Source organism: Nannospalax galili, unplaced genomic scaffold, assembly GCF_000622305.1.
Source record: "Nannospalax galili isolate Female #2095 unplaced genomic scaffold, S.galili_v1.0 scaffold2109, whole genome shotgun sequence".
NCBI lineage: Eukaryota > Metazoa > Chordata > Mammalia > Rodentia > Spalacidae > Nannospalax > Nannospalax galili.
The window spans coordinates 5,709-24,062 of NW_008359306.1; the positions used below are offsets into that span (position 1 = coordinate 5,709).

Sequence of the window (18,354 nt, forward strand, 5' to 3'; positions counted from 1 at the left end):
AGGAGGAGGAAGAGGAGGAGGGAAGAAGCCAGGGAGGGAGGTCTGTGTGTCTTTCAGCTGCAGATGAAGCTGGGGTGGGGGTACTGTCGTGGTAGCCGAGGCCCAGTTCCTCGCTCGCGCCCCCTCTCCGCCCCCCACGGCTGTTGGCTGTCATCCCCCTCGCCTTCCCCAGCAGCCTGGTCGCCTCCCCGGGGATACAAGCACCCTTCTTTAAAGAGTCCTGGACGCTTTTCCTAGCCTTTCCCCTATCCATCCTGGTGCTTTCGCTCCTACGAAAACTGGTATGCTTGGGTGTCTCGGAGGGGGTCCCCCTGGGCTATGCATCCACCCCCCCTCCCCCAAGATCGAGGCTGGGTGGCCGGTGCAGCCCCGGGCCCTGCGCGCACGATTCCGGCGCCAGCTCCTAGGCAGACACTGTGCCCTTTCTTCCCCGAGATGCGGGGGCGGGAGCTGGGGGTCACTCCAACCTCCTCAGCCTAGAGGCCTGTCCAGGGCCACCCTGGGAACGGATGTCCCGCTTAGAGGACGAGGGGCGCACGGAGGACATCCCCCTTGCTTTGGTACCCCTCCCGCCCTCCATCCTTTTTTTTTTTTTTTTTTTTTTTTTTGGCTGCGGGTTTCCTCTTCCCTGGCTTCTTCCTGTGAATCAACTGGCAGGTGCAGAAGTCTCTTTGTAAATTATGTTCTGAATCAGTGTGATGCAGATTTGGGGTGGGCAGCGTCGGGGTGCAAAAGGTTGCTTTGGGGGTCGACTGCGTGGCCGCCCACCTTGAGGGGTGGATTTGTACTTGCGCCAAAGCTGGGTGCGCGCGTGATGAATTGCACCGGGTGCTCGGGAGAATCTGGGATGGGAAGATCCCTCTGTGCCATTCGGACCCAACTTAAGACGTTTGGGGTGAGGTCTGGGAGGGGGGCTTCTTGTTGTAAAAAGGTATTGTTCTTCCTAGAAGATTCCACAAGGGGGTGGTGTGCATTCTTATTTTGATATTTGCATTTTATTTTGTTTCATTTTATTTCTGTGTTTGGTCAGTGCAGAGAATTCTGTGTTATGTGTTCATATGCTGTGTATTTGCAAGCAATCAGTTTGCTATAGCATAATTTAAACATTTTGAATGCGTTGCATTGAACTGTTTTCTGACATGTGGGACTGGCTTGGCTCCCATCTGACTGTGTCAGTCCTTACCATGAATGGTGTGTGTGTGTGTGTGTGTGTGTGTGTGTGTGTGTGTGTGTGATGGGGTGATATATGCAATGAGGAAGAAAAAGTTTATTGGAGACCTAGTTAACTTGATGAAGAAGAAAGACCAGGTTGTGTAGGTGTTAGGCGAGATAGCATAGAAATCTGGGCACGTCCATTGCAGCGTTTGGTACATTCTTTTTGGGGTTAGAAATTAAATAGCCGGGATACTAAAGAGGGCTTTGGTGAAAAAGCTATATCAGCACTTCAGAGGGGCGAATGGCTGGAAAAGAGATTTTTTTTCTAACGTTTTACTAGAGAATGTGAGACCCAGGGAGATTGAGGAGATGGTTGAGTTATCTGCATTTTTGTGGGGGCAGATTTGCCGGAGTGGAGAATTATCTTTTATGCATTTACCTGGCTCTAGGAAGACGTGGAGAGTCATGTTATGAATGCTGAGCATGGCTATTCCGTAGGTAACAGGGATTCCAAATTGTGTGTGTGTGTGTGTGTGTGTGTGTGTGTGTGTGTGTGTGTGTGTGTTTGGGGGGTTGTTACTGGTACAGAGATACAGCATCCTATATTTTTAGAAAAAAGAGAAAATTGTATTTCCCTTGAAATTAAGGACATGAGTATTTAACCAAAGCATTGCAAATATACCTTGTCAGATGGAAAGTTTGGTACTTTATTTCCCAAAGAAATATAGAATGAACTTAATCTACATACATATATGTGTGTATGTGTGTATATGTATTGTAAATCATAAAATATCATTTAAAATGATAAGCACAGCCAATTGTAGCAAGTGGAAAATTACTCCAACGGTTTCAAATCACCGGATTAAAATGAGAGGTTTCATTTCTTTTTTTTTTTTTTTTTTAAATTTTAGAAACTACAATGATTTTAAGCCAGGATTTAAACATAATTGCATTGTTCATAATAGTGACCATGCTTGGATGCCATTTGAAAGCAACTTTGATATATTATTTTCAGGTGGAAGACTCATCCCTTTTATGTTTTTTTATGGATTTACATGGAATATACAGTTGTCCCTAAAACTAGCAGCCCAGCTAATTTCTGTGCAGTGCGAGTCTAGAAACAATACTTGGCAAGTGATTGGTGGCTTAATAAGGTAAAAGAAAGCAGATGTCTTGATGGTGCTGCTAAATAGACAATTTGGTTGGCCTTGAAGCTGTTTGCAAGCTCGTTGTTTTGAAGCTGGTTTGGGGAACTGTGTATGTGGGGTTTTTCCTTCTTTCTGAAACTTAGCCTTTTTTCATGTAGTAATTTACAGAAAGCAACACAAGTGCTTCCAGAGCTGTCACAAGGCATCCGTTTTCAGTGACTGGGGAAGGGCTCTTTAAGACTTTATTGCGTCGTGCCTTTATCCCCACAAGCTGCTCACAGGAGTAAACATTCAAATACATGGGTGAGTGACTGTCGGTTAATTTCCCTTTTTAATTGGCACTCCATATTTTAAACCTGTCGTGTTTGGTTGAGTGCAATCAATAATGCAGCTTGTGGACCAAATTTATTATTTTCCGATGAAGTAAACACACAAGACTGTTTTAAGTCCTACAAACTACATACCCTGAAAACCAGCTTATCTGGTCAAAGTGTGCATGCAATGCTTCCAAAATGTGAGAATGAGTCATTTTAGCACATGGAAGTCAAGTGTAAAGAATGTATATATTATATGTCATCTTGAATTTTTTTCCAAAGTGCATTCTCCTTTGTAACAATATAGGCTGTAATCTCAAAAGAGAAAAATATGCTACATTTAGTTTAAATCAGTTGTTTTTCCTCCTTCCCTTCTTTATCCTGGATACCATTTTCAGAGTGCAGATTTCATCTCCTGTTTTACTAGACGAATAAATTCCCATATAGACGGTGCTTTGCGTAGACCAACAACTGATTTCTTAGACTTGTCAGCCACAAGGTTTAATAAAGTCATTGGACAGTCAGTCACTTTGGAAAAGTGGGGTTCTAAGTGGCAGCCCTTGTATGCCTCTTGGGTTAGGTGTGTAGTGGACCAATATCCACTCAAAGCTTATCTTGGCTCTCTCTCTCTCCCTCTCTCTCTCTCTCTCTCCCCTGCTGCAGACCTACATTTGCCTTTTAAAAGATGTTGCTTTCTAAACCAAGAGAGAATAAAGCCTTCTTTACTTATTCTGAGGCACAAGTAACACATGGAGAAAATTGTGCTGCTCCATAGAGAATGGCCAAGAGAGGATACCCAGACAGGGATAGCAATTTCAGGATATTAATGCCAGGTTCCCCATCCCCAGGAGTCTGTTCGGAAGAAGAGGAGATGAATTCTAGGTAACCACACCTGTATATAGAAATCGGTCAAACTTTTCTAGAATAAATCTTGGAAGCTGGCCTAGTCTCTCCTATTCTTCCAAGAAATGGCAATTGATTACAAATAAGTCAAAGACAAATAACATTATATGTATATGTGTATGTATATGTTCTGTCTACAGCTTTGTTTATATATATACAGATTAATATATACACAGGTATGTATGCATATACATATATTTCTATGAGAGTTTTTGTGATTTATTCCAGTGTAGACAAAACAGCTGTGTTGTATATTAATACGAGCCTTCAGCATCTCATTGGATAGGGAATCAAATTACAGGAGACAAATCTTTACCCAATATATACAGGATGTTGGCTTCAGGGTCTTTGGAAACCCAAAAAAACCAATCCAGAGACATGTTTGTTTCATTTAAAATGCTTGTTTATAAATACTGCCTTGCCCTAGGAACAGAGATCTATTATGGGGTCACAGTGAGACCCCCTTCGTTGTGATAATTTATATGGGCTATCATTTTGGTGTGAAGAGACTGGTTCTGACTGGATGATGAGGCCGCTACTGTCCATTCTTGCATCCACATGTGGTCTTTGACTATCCGCATCTTGTGTTGTTCCCATGGACTCCCACCTCCGTCCCTTCTTCCAGGCTTGTTTCCTTTCCTTGCATATATTGTTCTCTCTCTCTCTCTCTCTCTCTCTCTCTCTCTCTCTCTCTCGCTCTCTCTCTCTCTCTCTCTCCCCCCTCTCCACAGAATGACATTTTACAAACTACATGAAACTTGCAACGTCATGAAGCGAGGATTTGATCTAAGCTGCATTTTGGGTAACTTGTTTCTCCATAGTTGACATACTCAGACTAGGGCAACAAATGATGGTGGGCAAGGATGAAAAAAGACTCAAACTAAGTGAATTGTTTTAAGCCCAAGAAGAAACTCTGCGAGATTGATGGCTCTGATGGCTTTGACCCAAGCTGTGATTTTCCATGTTTACTATGGAGCATCAGCAATATTTGGCTCCATGAACCCAGTGTTGTGTAGCCCTTTACTGTATAATCTGGCAGAGCTGGCTGTGGAGTGAATAGCAGTAAACCTGCCCTTAAAATTTTCAACAAATAAGTGACATGACAGTTATTTGGTCTTTTCAGTGAGATTCATATGTCCAAAGGAACCTATATTTATGTATCGAAAACAGTAGTGTGCATATGAAGGCTGACATAAACATATATGTGTCCAAGGAAGAGCTCTTGGGACTATTTCTAGCACAAGATTTCTTTTTCCCACCAATCACTGACACACATTGAAGACTCTGAGACCCAGCAGGGTGGTGGTCCAAGCCTATAATGTCAACACTCAGGAGGTTACAGGCAGGTGGATCAGAGTTAAAGGTCATTCTGTGGTACTTATCCAGTTCAAGATCAATGTGTGCCTCATGCAACACTATCATGCTGTGTGTGTGTGTGTGTGTGTGTGTGTGTGTGTGTGTGTGTGGTGTGTGTGCGTGTGCTCCAGTTAGGATGAAAAAATATTCTACAAATCACTCTTTTTGATCTTTCTTGCCCAAATATACTTGATGTTAAGAAATTCTTCATAAGTTGCCTATATTCAACTTGTTTTGTCATAACTATATTCGTTAATATTGAGCTATAAATAAATACAGGCAATTTAGCCTCTTAGTTTATGAACAAATATCTCTATTTTTCTCGTTTTCCTAAAGGCATTCTCTTTGAGTCTGATTAATATTTTCTAAAAAGTCGTGAGTACGTGCGTTTACCATGAAGCAGTCTATAAATTACATGTGATGACGTTCTCCCGTTTCTCAACATTTACATTGTGCTCGTTGTTTAATGTAATGGAGAAATTGACGAGATTTACAGTGACACGGTGACCAATCTGGACTACCCTTGAGGAAACCTGAGTTGGAGATTCTTGTAAGAGAGTCACGCGTATATTTTTTGTGGCCTGGCCTCTTGGTACGGTGGATCCAAGCAACATTCAATCCGTGGAAGTTCAAAAACCCTGTGCCCACTTTGAGTGAACACCCAGAAATTTGGAGTCGTAAAGGTTGACATAGAAAGGTATCTTTGTGGCACTGGGTCCTTTTCTTTCTGTGGCTTCATCTAAACGCCTATCTAGAATTAATATTTTAGTTGTACCCCCTCTGGGGAACAGTGAACATGGCAGTTGATCATGGTAGAAAAGAACACAGCCAGCAGATCCTCCATCCACGTCCGTCCATTCACCACCGTATGTGTTTTCTTTACTAATACAATAATGCTTTACCAGACTGCAATGCCCTCAGTTCCTTGAAATGTAAGTTATGTTGTTATTGGAAAGCCATAGTCACAGCTGTCACTGAGAGATACTCTACACCTAAGCTATTTCTTTTGCAGACTACATCTATGGAGCTTTTATTACATGTACTGATAAATGATATTGTATTGATCACCTTCCTTGAAAATATAAAGGCGGAGGGTTTATTTTGGCTCGTAGATTGATGGCACATTCTATCACTGTGGAGACGGTCATGATGGCAGGAGCCAGAGGCAGCTGGTCACATTTTGTACCCAGTGAGGCTCTCAGTTGACGTTTTCCTTTGTATCCAGTCCAGGGACCCCAGCATGTGGGATGGTGCTGCGCACAGTCAAGAGAGGTTTCCTGATAATCCCTCACAAGCTTGTCTCCTAGGTGATTATAGATGTTGTCAATTTGACAATCGATATTAATCATCACAAGTATATATGAAGCTGAGATGCAGCTGATGGTTAGAACGCTTTCCTAGGATGCTCAAAACTCTAGCTTCCATCTCTGGAAGCAGAAGCAAAAAGTGTGATAGTGTATATAAATAGAGCTGCCTTGTGTGTATGAACACTTAAATATATGCCGCGTTCTATGTACTTATTAGATACAATTGCACCTATGCACCTCTACTAACTGGATTTTAGTGCATCTTATGTAACAAGGGAAGAACTTTGTCATTTAAATGCTTTCATATTTATATTATGTTTTTCTAAATATCTTATTGACATAACTTTATGTATATAGACTTTATAATGTGCTGTTTCTATTCTTTTTATCATTTTGTGGGTGGGATGCAGAGTCTGATGTAGCCCAGGCTGTCCTCACATTTGCTATGGAGCCTTGAACTCCTGCTCTTTCTATGTCTATCACTCCAGAACAGGGATTACAGATGTGAACCAGCATCCCTGGCCTAAACTTGATATTTCTAAACACCTTTAATAGCTCTTATTTTTCCATGGCCGTGGATGGAATCCAGGATCTTATCCATGTTACACTATTTTATCTAAACCAAATAGATTTCATAAGTCCTTACAGAACTCATACGTAAAAATATGATTTTGGGAGCTGGAGAGCTGGCTCAGCCATTAGGAGCACTAACTGCTCTTGCGGAGGACCTGGTTTCAATTCCCAGCACCCACACGGCAGCTATGAACCATCCTTAACTCAAGTTCCAAAGGAATTCGAAGCCCTCTTCTGACCTCTGTAGCATTGCACAACATGGGTGCACGCACATACATGCAGGCAAAACGCTCATACACATAAAATAAAATATTACATAGAATATATTCAAAAATGTTATTTATTTGAATACATAATTATTCCCACATTATATGTATGCAATAAAACCCAATAAAATATATCTGCATTTATTTATAAACGATATGTAATACAGCAGGTAAAATTCATTTCAATACATAATGTGCAAACATATACACAAATTTATCAATATAAATTGATGAAATTCATATAGGTATGTATTAAGATGTATTACATATCATTTATAAATAAATGTATACAAAGGGTGTGTGTGTGTGTGAGAGAGAGAGAGAGAGAGAGTGCTCTAGTTTCAATTCTGTTGCTGGGATAAAGTTAAGTTGACGAAAACCAACTTAGGATAGGAAAGGTTTACTGTATTTATACTTCCAGCTCAGCCCATTATTGAGGGAAGTCAAGGTAGGAACTCAAGACAAGTTCAGGGAACCCTTCCTGCCACTGGACACGCCGTGACCTCTGACCAAGGAATTCATGTTCACACGTTTTAAGCACAGCACGAACCCACAGAGGATGCCCCTTGAGAGCCGGCTTAGAGTCTGATTCCTACTCAGCTAACTTCCTATGTAATTCAGGACCTCCTGACCAGAGAATCATACGACCCACAGTGGGCTGGGGTCCTCTACTTCAATTAATCTAGACAAGCCCTAGAGGTGAGCTCAAGGGTCAATCCGATCTGAGAAATCCCTGAGTTGTGACTCTCTGATGATCCTAGGCTGTGTAAAGTTGAAAAAAGCTTACAGAGAGAGACAGAGAGAGACAGAGAGAGAGAGAGAAATAAATTGTACATAGAAACTAGGCTTTCAAACCAGTCTACAGGAGAGCTAAATAATGCTGCATAGAAACTGCATTAAGTTGTAGTAGACAAGGTACCCATAGTGTCATGCTAGTAAGCATGTTGTGGTAGTTACAGAAGGCAATTGAAAATTCATCTTTTGTGAACCAGTCCACAAATCTCATGTCAATCAGTTGCTATTTGATTCAATTTTGGACGTGTGAGCGTATTCTAATGCAAGATTAAGAATCCATCACTTCCATTCCCAGAAAGGAGAACAGCAGTCGGCCAGCTGGGTGCGGGGACAGACGATCCAAGCTATAGTCACCCTTTGATAGACAGTGTCTCCCTTTGATAGACAGTGTCCATGGTCTTGTCGAAGATGAAAATTCAATATGGTAGTTTCGGGCCTGGAAGACAGGACCTTGCTATGTATGTATTTCCCTTCACCCATTGGATTTATTGAATGTCTTTCCTACACCAATTATAGAACAGTGTGTCAGTGTTCATAAAGAGGTTGTTCATAAACACCTACTTCATGTGTACATCAATTCTTTCAATCTTCAGGTATATATTTGTCCTGTGTGTGTGTGTGTGTGTGTGTGTGTGTGTGTTTGGTCTATGAGTGCAGGGGCACACATCTCGGTATCCTGTTGTATAATTCTCTGCCTTATGGAAATAATGCCTCACTGAACCTAGAGTTAGGTAGGCAGCCAGCAAGCTCCCCCAGTCCTCCTGACTCTCCCACACAGAGCATGGGATTGCAGGGTTGTGTGACCACAGCCGGCTTCCCCTTATTGCACAGCAAGAACTCTTACCCTCTGAGCCACCCTCCTCCCACTTTGTCTTTTCTTCCTCTCACCTGCTTGCTTTCCTTCTACCTTTCTGCCCCCCCCCCGTCCTTTCCTCTTTCTATGCCCTCCATCTATCTCCAAGGCCCCTTAATCTTCTCTCTCGATTTGAATGAGATGTAAGGTGTCAGGTGTTCTTAAAGATTCTAAAGAAAATGAAGATGGCGTAATGAAACGGCTCAAACAGGAAATGGAATGGAGAAGAAAATCGTGAGAAATAACAAGGGGAATTTAATAGCTTTCTCCACGTGCTATGTTTGTGCAGCTGGTTAAACTAATAAAAAATTTTAGTGAATCCTATGAATAAATACATATATAAAACAGTTTGCTTTGATTCAACAAAGGAGTGTTCACCCATGAGATTTTTTTGTTTTAACTGTAATGGTCTATTAATTAATGCTTATTTTTTTGGTCTTTTAAAAAATGAGTAACTAAAGGGGTTGGATAGATAGCACAGGACACGAGTTTAGTTCTTAGCCTCATGGTGGCTAACAACCATTCAAAACCAGTTCCAGGGCTCTGAGGCCCTCTTCTGGTCTATGCAGACATTGCAGGACAGGAGTGAACATGCGTAAAAGCAAAACTCTCATATGCAGTAACATGAAATAAATGAGTAAAGGCCGGGGAGATGGCTCAGCGGTTAAGAACACTTGCTGTTTTTCCAGAAGACCGGGGTTCAATACCCAGCACCCACATGGCAGCTAACTGTCCTTAACTCCAGTTCCAGGGGATCTGACGCCCTCTTCTGGCCTCAGCAGTGTTTGCACAACATGGGTGCACTTACACACATGCAGGCAATACACTCATACACATAAAATAAATAAAAAAATAAATAAAAATAAATAAACGAATACGTTAAATAAGTAAGCCAGGCATAGTGACGGTTGCCTGTTGGGACTGCACTTGAGAGCCTGAAGCGGGAATATCGAGAGATCAGAATCAGCTGAGGCTGTCTTTGAGGTCTCAAAAATCAAAAGCTATACAAAACATTAAACAATTGTAGCTAAATGTTACAGCATTGCTAAGACCTGAACTGTATATCAGATTTAAAAGGTAGTGAAATCATAGGAACGCCTAAACTTCTGCTATCTCTCACGGAAACTATTTTCTACAATTCAGACTTTTTAGTATAGTGACGTAAGCATCAACATCATATAGCGAAGATCGTATGAGGAATAAGTTGCCTCCACTGGAAATGCTTTGTCATGATCCTTTAAATTCATGAAATCATGATAGAAATTGATGTAAAGAATTTTCTAATCAGGGACTCGTTCTTTAAAGAGTGCCCCTGAGCAAGATATTTTTGGAAAACCACCACTGTCATATTCCTGTCTTAAATTCTCCACTGAAAACAGACACAGTCATAATTTCTTTGCATCTGAGTGATTGAATAGACTGGAGGTTGTTTACATTCTGATTTTCTGAAATTAACCACATAGCAAGGTCAAGGATGACATCTCATTTTCATTGACAAACAGCAGAAGGAATCACTAATAGGAGACCGAGTTCCCTAAAAGTGTTCAAATTATCAAGATAATTTGGAGACCTGACCTTGTTTCCTTTGTCCATTTCGTTTTGCGTGCATGTGTGAGTGAGTGCACATGTCAGAGTTCACATGTGCACGCTTTGTGTGTAGTACAACGGAAGACAAACGTGGGCGTTGTTCCTCAGGCCCTGTTCACCTTTTTGAAATATTCTGTTTAATGTTCATGTATGCACATGTTCGGATCAAACCCGTCCCCTGTTCCCTCCTTTCTAATTTGTCCTTCATCACCTCTGGCCAACTTCATGAGCTTTTTGATTTGCACGGGTTCCCTCTCAGGCCTTCATCCTGAAGAAAACCTCCCGTCCTGTCCCATCAGCCATCAGTTGCCAATACCCCTTCAAAGAGACCTGGGACTTCCCGAGCCCTTTACACATCCATGCTGAGATTTTGGCTGTCTTGACCTCAGACAGGTACGCTCACGCAATCACAGCCCCCGAGTTCATGTGTGCAACTGTCATGTCTGTCAAGTGTTTCCATAACGACATCTCCTTCCTCTGGCACGCTCATCCTCTATGATGCCTGAGCCTTGTAGGGTGGGGGTTCTGATACAGTTCTGTTGTTTAGACTTGGTCACCTTCAGTTTTAAGGCAGGGTCTCTCTCTCTGGAACAGAAGACTGGATGATTAGGCAAAGCTGACTGGGCTGCCAGTCCCAAGAATCTACTGCCCCATGCTTCCCCAACACAGGATTGCAAACATGAATCAAAATGGCTCTATTTTCATTTCTTAACTTTATGACCTATGGAGTCACCTGGGGAGCTGGGAGATGAGCTGATGGGCATGCCTCAGGGGGATGACCTTGATTCAATTAGACTTGGGAAGACCAGCCTACCGTGGGAAACATCGTTCTCCTCCTGCTTGAACTTCCCCACAATGAGGGACTGGATATGTGAATAGTCAGTGGAATTAATCCCTGACACCCCTTACCTAGTTTGGTGAGGATAGTTCATCACAAGTACTTGAAAAGTAACTGAGACCTCTGGGTTCCGGGGAGAGCACTCACGCCCTGTGCTTGTTAGGCAAGCACGTTCTTTGACTGAGCTATTTTTCTAGCCCTCTTTGCCCCATGTCATATATTTGCTGTGGGGTTGCAGAAGTGAACTTATAAGGGAACTAAATGAATTTAACTTAAGCATTGATGCTGTGTACCTTTGAATTGTTGTTTGGGGATTCAAAGTAGCAGAGATAAAGGAGAATTGTACTATTATCTTTAGGAACAAACACGTTTGGCCACCATTTATATGTTACTTTATTTGTGTGTCGGAGGCGTGTTCAAACTCCAATGCCTCATGTCAAACATTTGGGAAAACAGAAGTATGTTTCCATTCAGTAATTAGAGAGAAAAAAGTCAAAGCCTTTTTCACTCAAATATTTTAAGCTACATTTATTTTATTTTCACGTGGAAATAGTAACGTCTAAATTTTAACTTTGGGAACGGGAGAAGCAACCACAGATAATGAACAACTATGTAAAGATAAAGTTTAATCAAAGATCACCGAACAGCCCTCGGACCCTGAGGGAAGAGGAGGTTCCTTGGCCTGAGAAATGCTTTTTATTGAGGTAAAGTCTAGTGAATCAGGAGCCTGCCTCTGCTCGAAGCTAAGGCATTCCTAGCAGGTGTTCGCAGATTGTGAGTACACATACATGTTCAGTGAGGTTGTGGGAGGAAATGGGTAATTTAGAGAAAATTATAAACAATTACTGGTAAGTGGTAGAGGGTGAGAGGTACGTAAAAAAATCTAAGAAAATAACCCAAAGCAAATATCTTCTATTTGGTTGTATCTTTGCTTATTAGTACAGCAGGATTAAGTTGACCAGCTGGCCTAGTTAGATTCAAGATGGTCTCGAGTCGAGCATCTCAGTTGAGAAGTTGTCTAGATCAAACTGACCTGTACGGATGGGTTGAGGTTGGAGAATTGTTTTGATTAGTAACTGATGTTAGCGGTCTCCCTGTGAGCGATTCTGTTGTCCAGACACGCGAATCTGGGCTGTATAAGAAAGCTATCTGTGCAAAGATGTGCAGTCAAGCAGGGAGACCGTATTCTTCCAGGATTTCACCTTCGATCACCCGCCTGACTCCTCAATGGCGGACTGGGACTTGGCAGTGTAACACAGATAAACCTTTGGGCAGAGTGTTTCCTAACAGCAGCAGAGTGAAACTGGCTACCGTGTAAGCCACTGGGGGGTCCAGGGGAAAAGGTGCTTCTTGCTGTGTTAGAGAGGAAAGCAGACCCAGGAAGAAAACGTGACAGGCCTGAAGAACAGAAAGAAAATGGAACATTTAGTAAGAAAATGGAGCATTTCAGAAAAAATTGGAGCAGTTGCATATAATGCAAAGAAAATGGACCAGTTACACAGAGTAAGGACAAATTGGAACACTTACCTAGGACAGGAAGAAAAGGAAACAGTTACATGCTTGTAAAGAAGCACTTATGTTTGCAGAGACAGAAAGTAGGAAATACAGACCTTCCCTTGTACACAGAAAGTCGGAAAAAATGCCTGTGCTGAATGGACCGTAAAATAAATGAATCTCCCTGAAAACCATTCACGCAGCAAAAATACTATCTCATTGGAAACCGTCTGACAAGTTGGATTAGTTTCTCTCTTGTTGCTGTGATAGAATACCCAACACGAAAGCCATTTAAGGGAGAAAGAGGTTTATTTTTGTTTACAATTCCAGAGGAGACATACTCCATCATGCCTGGGAAGCCTGTCAGCAGAAGTTTGAGGTCAGACTGACAGACAGATCACGTTTCATCTGCAAACAGGGATGAGAGAGAAGGAACAGGAAGCCGGGTTAGGTTAGAAAACCTCAAAGTCCCGCCTCCAGGGAGTACTTAGTCTAGCAAGGTTATACCTCCTAAAGCTTCTTCCATATGAACCCCCAAACAGCACCCCCTACCGCAGAGCGAGTGTACAAATACATGTATGGAGGACATTCCTCTTTCAGACCATAATGTAATTTACATCCATGTCAGGTATTATAAGGTACGGTATTGTAAGAATGAAATAATAGGTCACATATTCCTTCAAATAAAACTTGTGTGGATGTGTTTGTGACCATCCCTGAGCTGGTGCTGTATCACTGGTAAATTAACCTGTGAATTTAAGGGATGGTGTTTTGATTGACAGGTTTCCCTTCGATAAATAAGCACACTGTGATATCATAATATATAGAAGAGTAAATGAAGATTACATAATAGGTGGATGGTACCCATTGCACGGTAAAATGTGTTTGGGGTTATATGGAATAAAGTCACAGAAAGACGTATACCACATAGTCTTATTTATTTGTGGCAGCTAAGAATTTAATCTCATAAAAATATAACTTAGAATAGTGACTGCCAGAGGCTGTGAAGGCTGAGGAAGAGATGGATGAAAGATAGTTAGGCATCTGGGGATATCCTTGGCAAAGAGAATAATTCATAAACCTCCTAGCGTGGTAGAGGATGGTTGATCACAATTATCACATTTCTTTTAAACTTCTATGTCCACCTGTGTATGTATATGATGTCTGTGTGTTTGTTCGGGTTTATGTCTGTGAGTTTGTATGTGCTTATGAAGTTCAGAGAATGGTCTCAGGTGTTAGCCCCACTTTTTACCTTCTGTCTCATTTGAGAAAGGTGCCTTGGTGATCACTGATATGCACTACTAGCTACTTGGCCTTTTGAACGCCTAAGGATTCCTGATGTCCCCGCCTCCCATCTCGTTGTGTGAGCCTGAGATTACAGCTCCTGTCTATTGTATCTGTGTTCCCATGGCTTCTGAGTATCCAAACTCAAGTCCTAAGTCTTTATCCACTGAGCCATTCTTCCCCAGACTAATTGCATCTTTTAAAATAGTGTCCTGTACATACAGGAGAATGTTATGGTGTTAATTAAAAAAATATCTTTCCAGCGGCTGGAGCGATGGCTCAGTTGTTAAGAGAACTGGCTGCTCTAGCAGAGGACCTGGGTTCGATTTCCAGGGCACACATTGTGGCTAACCGTCTGTAACTTTAGTTCCAGGGTCTCTGACGCCCTCTTCTGACATCTGCAGCCATTGCAAAAAATCATTGAACTTACACACATGCAGCCAATACACTCATACACATGAAAAATATTTCTTTTTCTTTTTTAGCCTGGGTGTGGTAGTACATACCTTTAATCCCACTGCCTGGGAGGCAGAGGCAGGTGGATCTCTGTGAGTTCGAGGCCAGTCTGGTCTTAAATGAGTTATAGTTGAAGAAGAAGCATAAAAATTTGCTTCATTTTAATTAATAGAGGTGAAATACATTACCATTGAAATCTACCCCATGATTTTATATCCATGCTCAGGTGGCTCTCAGAAAGTAACCGACTGTGACGAGTAATAATCAGGTACATAGAGATTAGAGACCCGTGTGCAAACATCTAAGTGTTAGTAGCATTAAAAATGAGTTTTTCTGTATGAAACAGTATACTTTAAAATGAAATGGAGGTTTTTTTTAAACGGTTAAAACCGAGGCAGAAGCAGGCAGATCTTTGTGAGTTCGAGGCCAGTCTGGTCTACATAGAGAGTTCCAGGACAGCTGGGACTATAGGGAGACCTTGACTCAAAAAGACCAAAAAATACCATTTTTATTTTTAAAAGATCCTTCCAAAAATGTGTTTGGTTATGAAGTGAACTTGAAATTAATTCTTTGAATACCCAAGGTGTTTATTATTATACATATATGGAAATTATACATATATGTTCATAGGAACTTAGGTATATAGCAATAACTTGCTTTATAATCGAGAACTTCCTGAAGAGTTTCGGAGGGTAGTACAACGTTATCTACAGAACATTAAAATGTGTTACTGGAGAGACGCTTCAGTGGCTGCGCTTGCAGAGTACCTGGGTTTGGTTCCCAGAACCCACACTGCAGTTTACAACCACCCATAACTCCAGTGTCGGGGGGAATCCAATACCCTCTTCTGGCCTCTGCAGGCATTGCACGCATGGGTGTTCTCATGTACATGCGGGCAATACACTCCTACACGTAAAATAAAAATAGTAAATAGAATATTAATAGAGAAAAAGAATGGAAGGTATTTCCCTTCCTTCCTTTCCCTGACTCTCATCTGATAACCTTCCAAAGAGCTAGGTAGACAGGCAGGAAAAAGCCAAAAACGAAAACCAAAAACCAAACCAAACCAAACAAACGGAAACTATTCAAATTAGAGAACATGCTTATGTGTCCCCTGTATAAATATTCTGGCTACTTAAGTTAATTAGGAGTGTGTAAGATTTGGTAGTTTCATTGTTGCGAGTACATCTTCTGTGAGATATATCAGCTTAACAAATATGTAACTGATAAGTAGTGTTTATGGACATTAACAGGATACAGTAGGATAGCTTGCTTGATACACTGTATGTAATGGTCAGATCTGAGAAGTAGAATTTGGATTTCTTCAAACTCTTACCACTTGTCTGTGTTGGGAGCCTTCAATTACCATCATTATTTTAAAGTGTAGCTGAGAGTTGTAGACTGTAGACAGGTTTCTTGTAAGATCCCAGGCCACATATCCTGCTAAATGTACATTTGATCTCTGTGTCTGTCTTTCTCCCCCTGTCTCCCTCCCTCTCTTTCTTCCTTCCCTCCCCTCCCTCCCACCCCACCCTGTACCCTTATCTAACTCCCCTACCAAGAAGAAATGTCAGACACTGTGCTGAAATGCTGTGACCATGTAACCTCTCTTTCACAAGGGAAGCTTACCAACAGCAGGTTCCTGAGACCCCAAGGAATCAGGGGATGAGCAGACAGCCACATCCCTTATGATGGACACATTTTGTCGCAAGAACCCATTGTCCGAATCAGAAGGGATAGGCAGAAAATTTGCAATGTCTTATCCAGATCTTTGTTGCAGCTTGGAGCATGCCACTGATTTAGATGAACTATCACAAACACGCAGGTGTCACCAGACCACCTTTCTATCGAAGGGCACAGGCAGATGCAAATCCAACAATCTGCCTAAATCGTAGCCGATAAAACATTTCAAACTAAATTTCCTGGGACAGGAGGGATGGCTCAGTGGTTAAGGGCACTCTCTGCTCTTGCAGAGGACCTGGGTTCAGGTCCCAGCACCCACACTGTGGTCAACAACCCTTTGTAACTCCTATTCCAGGGGATCCACACCTCTGTGGGCGTTATATGACGAAGGGGCACTTACATACACCCAGGCAATGCAGTCATAGAAATACAAATAAATAAATAAAATATCAAATTGAGTTTCCTACAGTAATTTCTGTTCCTTTGTATAGATGTAAAGCTCAGTATATATGATCGGCACCGCACATGGACCTTGGGTCTTTGCGTTTCAAGGAAGCTTTCATTAACCTTTAATCTAGTCATACCGTTTTTGAAAACCAGGGCGCCAAGAAAGCAAACTTCACCTGGAGAGTTGGAGCAGTGCTCTGGTGTGTTCCAGGTCCTGACCCAGGTCTTAGAGGGTTTTACATTTCCTGTTTCACTAAGCATTTCATTGGTGGGTTCAAACAATATTTTCTTATAATTTAAGCTCGGTTTCCTGTGTGGTATAAGATGATCACAAGGCGATTTCAGGGAATTCTTTTTGCGGTTGAGCAGTTAAAATTTGAGTGCAAAGGCAGCTTTACTGGCAGATAGTTAGACATGTTGTTTGCATTGCACTCCAGTAAACAGGACAGCTGCAAGCCCTGGTCCCGTCAGTGACCTGTGGCTATTTTTCAGGGTTCTTTCGTTTTCCACTGTTAATTCAACTTTTTCCCTCAGCTGTGATTAAGCATTTACTAAGTAAGGCAGCACATGGTACTTACTGGGCGCTAAAACATAGGGGAGAATGTAAAAATCAGGTAAGAAAAATTGGGCATAAAATCATATGGTAAACAATAGTAAATGCACAGATCGTGTATTTTTGCTCTTCCCAAGCAAACACTGGGCTGTTCATTAACCATATGTCCTGGAACTGTCCTTATTCGCTCAAACTAGTTAAGAGAGTGAATCCTTGTGTCACCTTGTGGGTCTGAACCCTCCCTAGAGCCTCTACTTTGCTGTCTTTCTGTGAATAAAAAACTCCTCTTAAAAAATCTCCTACTCCAGGGGCTGGAGAGGTGGCTCAGCCGTTAAGAACCCTGACTGTTCTTGCAGGAGACCCGGGTTCGATTCCCAGCACCCACATGACAGCTGACTACTGTCTGTAACTCCAGTTCCAGGGGATCCCAACAGTCTCTTCTGTCCTCTGTGGGCATTGCACGACATGGGTGTACTTACCTGCACGCAGGCATAACACTAATACACATAAAATAATAAATAAAGTATTTTTTCCAAATCTCTTGTTCCAAAAGACAGTCTGCAATATCGTCCCTTCTGAACCCCAAATTGCAGGATGCTCATATCCCTGTGCAACCCCAAATTTACTGAAAGCATAAGTTCGTCTTCTTAAACTAACACTCTTACCAATGTTTAATTTAGGACTATAAAATGTGTTTAAATGAAGATTTAATTTCTCATTTTTAGTTTAGAGTGTACATTGTATTTGTCATACATTTAGAAAATCACACAGAATGGCAAATCTGTAGTCCGTTCTGAATTTCACTGGGCAATGACTTTTACGTGGCCATTTACATACAGGGAAACTGAGTCATGGGGTGCATCCATGATGTAGGCAGACACATGATAGGTAACTAACCACATGGAAGGGAGGGGGGCTTTATTGAAAGAGTAAGGTAGGGCTAGGGACAGGAATTCTTTTAGTAACATTCTGTCATTAAAGGGTTCATTATTCACCTATGTCTTTACAATGGGTTACAATGAACCCACCTCCCTAGTGGTCTTCCCTTAGCCAGTGATTCACCCAGCAAGCTACATGTTAGGGCTCCACCCAGTTCTAATGACTGGAAGGAATTTTTGTCTTAATAGTCCTTTGTTGCTACTACAATACTTTCGAACACTATCCTGGAAAAGAAGATTTAAAAACCTAAAGAGATATCAAATAGGAAATATAAAAGTACACTGTTTTTAAAGCCTCTCTTTTGTTTTTTTTTTTATACAGAAGCATGCTATGCAGTCCAGGAGGCACTCAGGCTCCTGATCCCTCTGTCAGTCTCCTGAGTAGTGGAATTACAGGTGTGTGC

At 41.7% G+C, this 18,354-nt stretch overlaps 1 protein-coding gene across 3 annotated transcripts in view; it reads left to right on the plus strand.

Moving 5' to 3' along the window:
* The window catches only part of LOC103725635 (neuroligin-4, X-linked), a 376,846-nt gene that overhangs the window by 2,077 nt on the left and 356,415 nt on the right, over nucleotides 1-18,354 (plus strand). Inside the window, exon 1 of one of the 3 annotated variants that reach the window (XM_008822934.2) lies at nucleotides 28-281. The exons of the other annotated variants lie outside the window; for them this stretch is intronic. The gene's annotated coding sequence lies outside the window, so the exon portion shown is untranslated. Of the gene's footprint in view, nucleotides 1-27; nucleotides 282-18,354 lie in introns of those variants that run through there. 3 annotated transcript variants of the gene reach the window in all.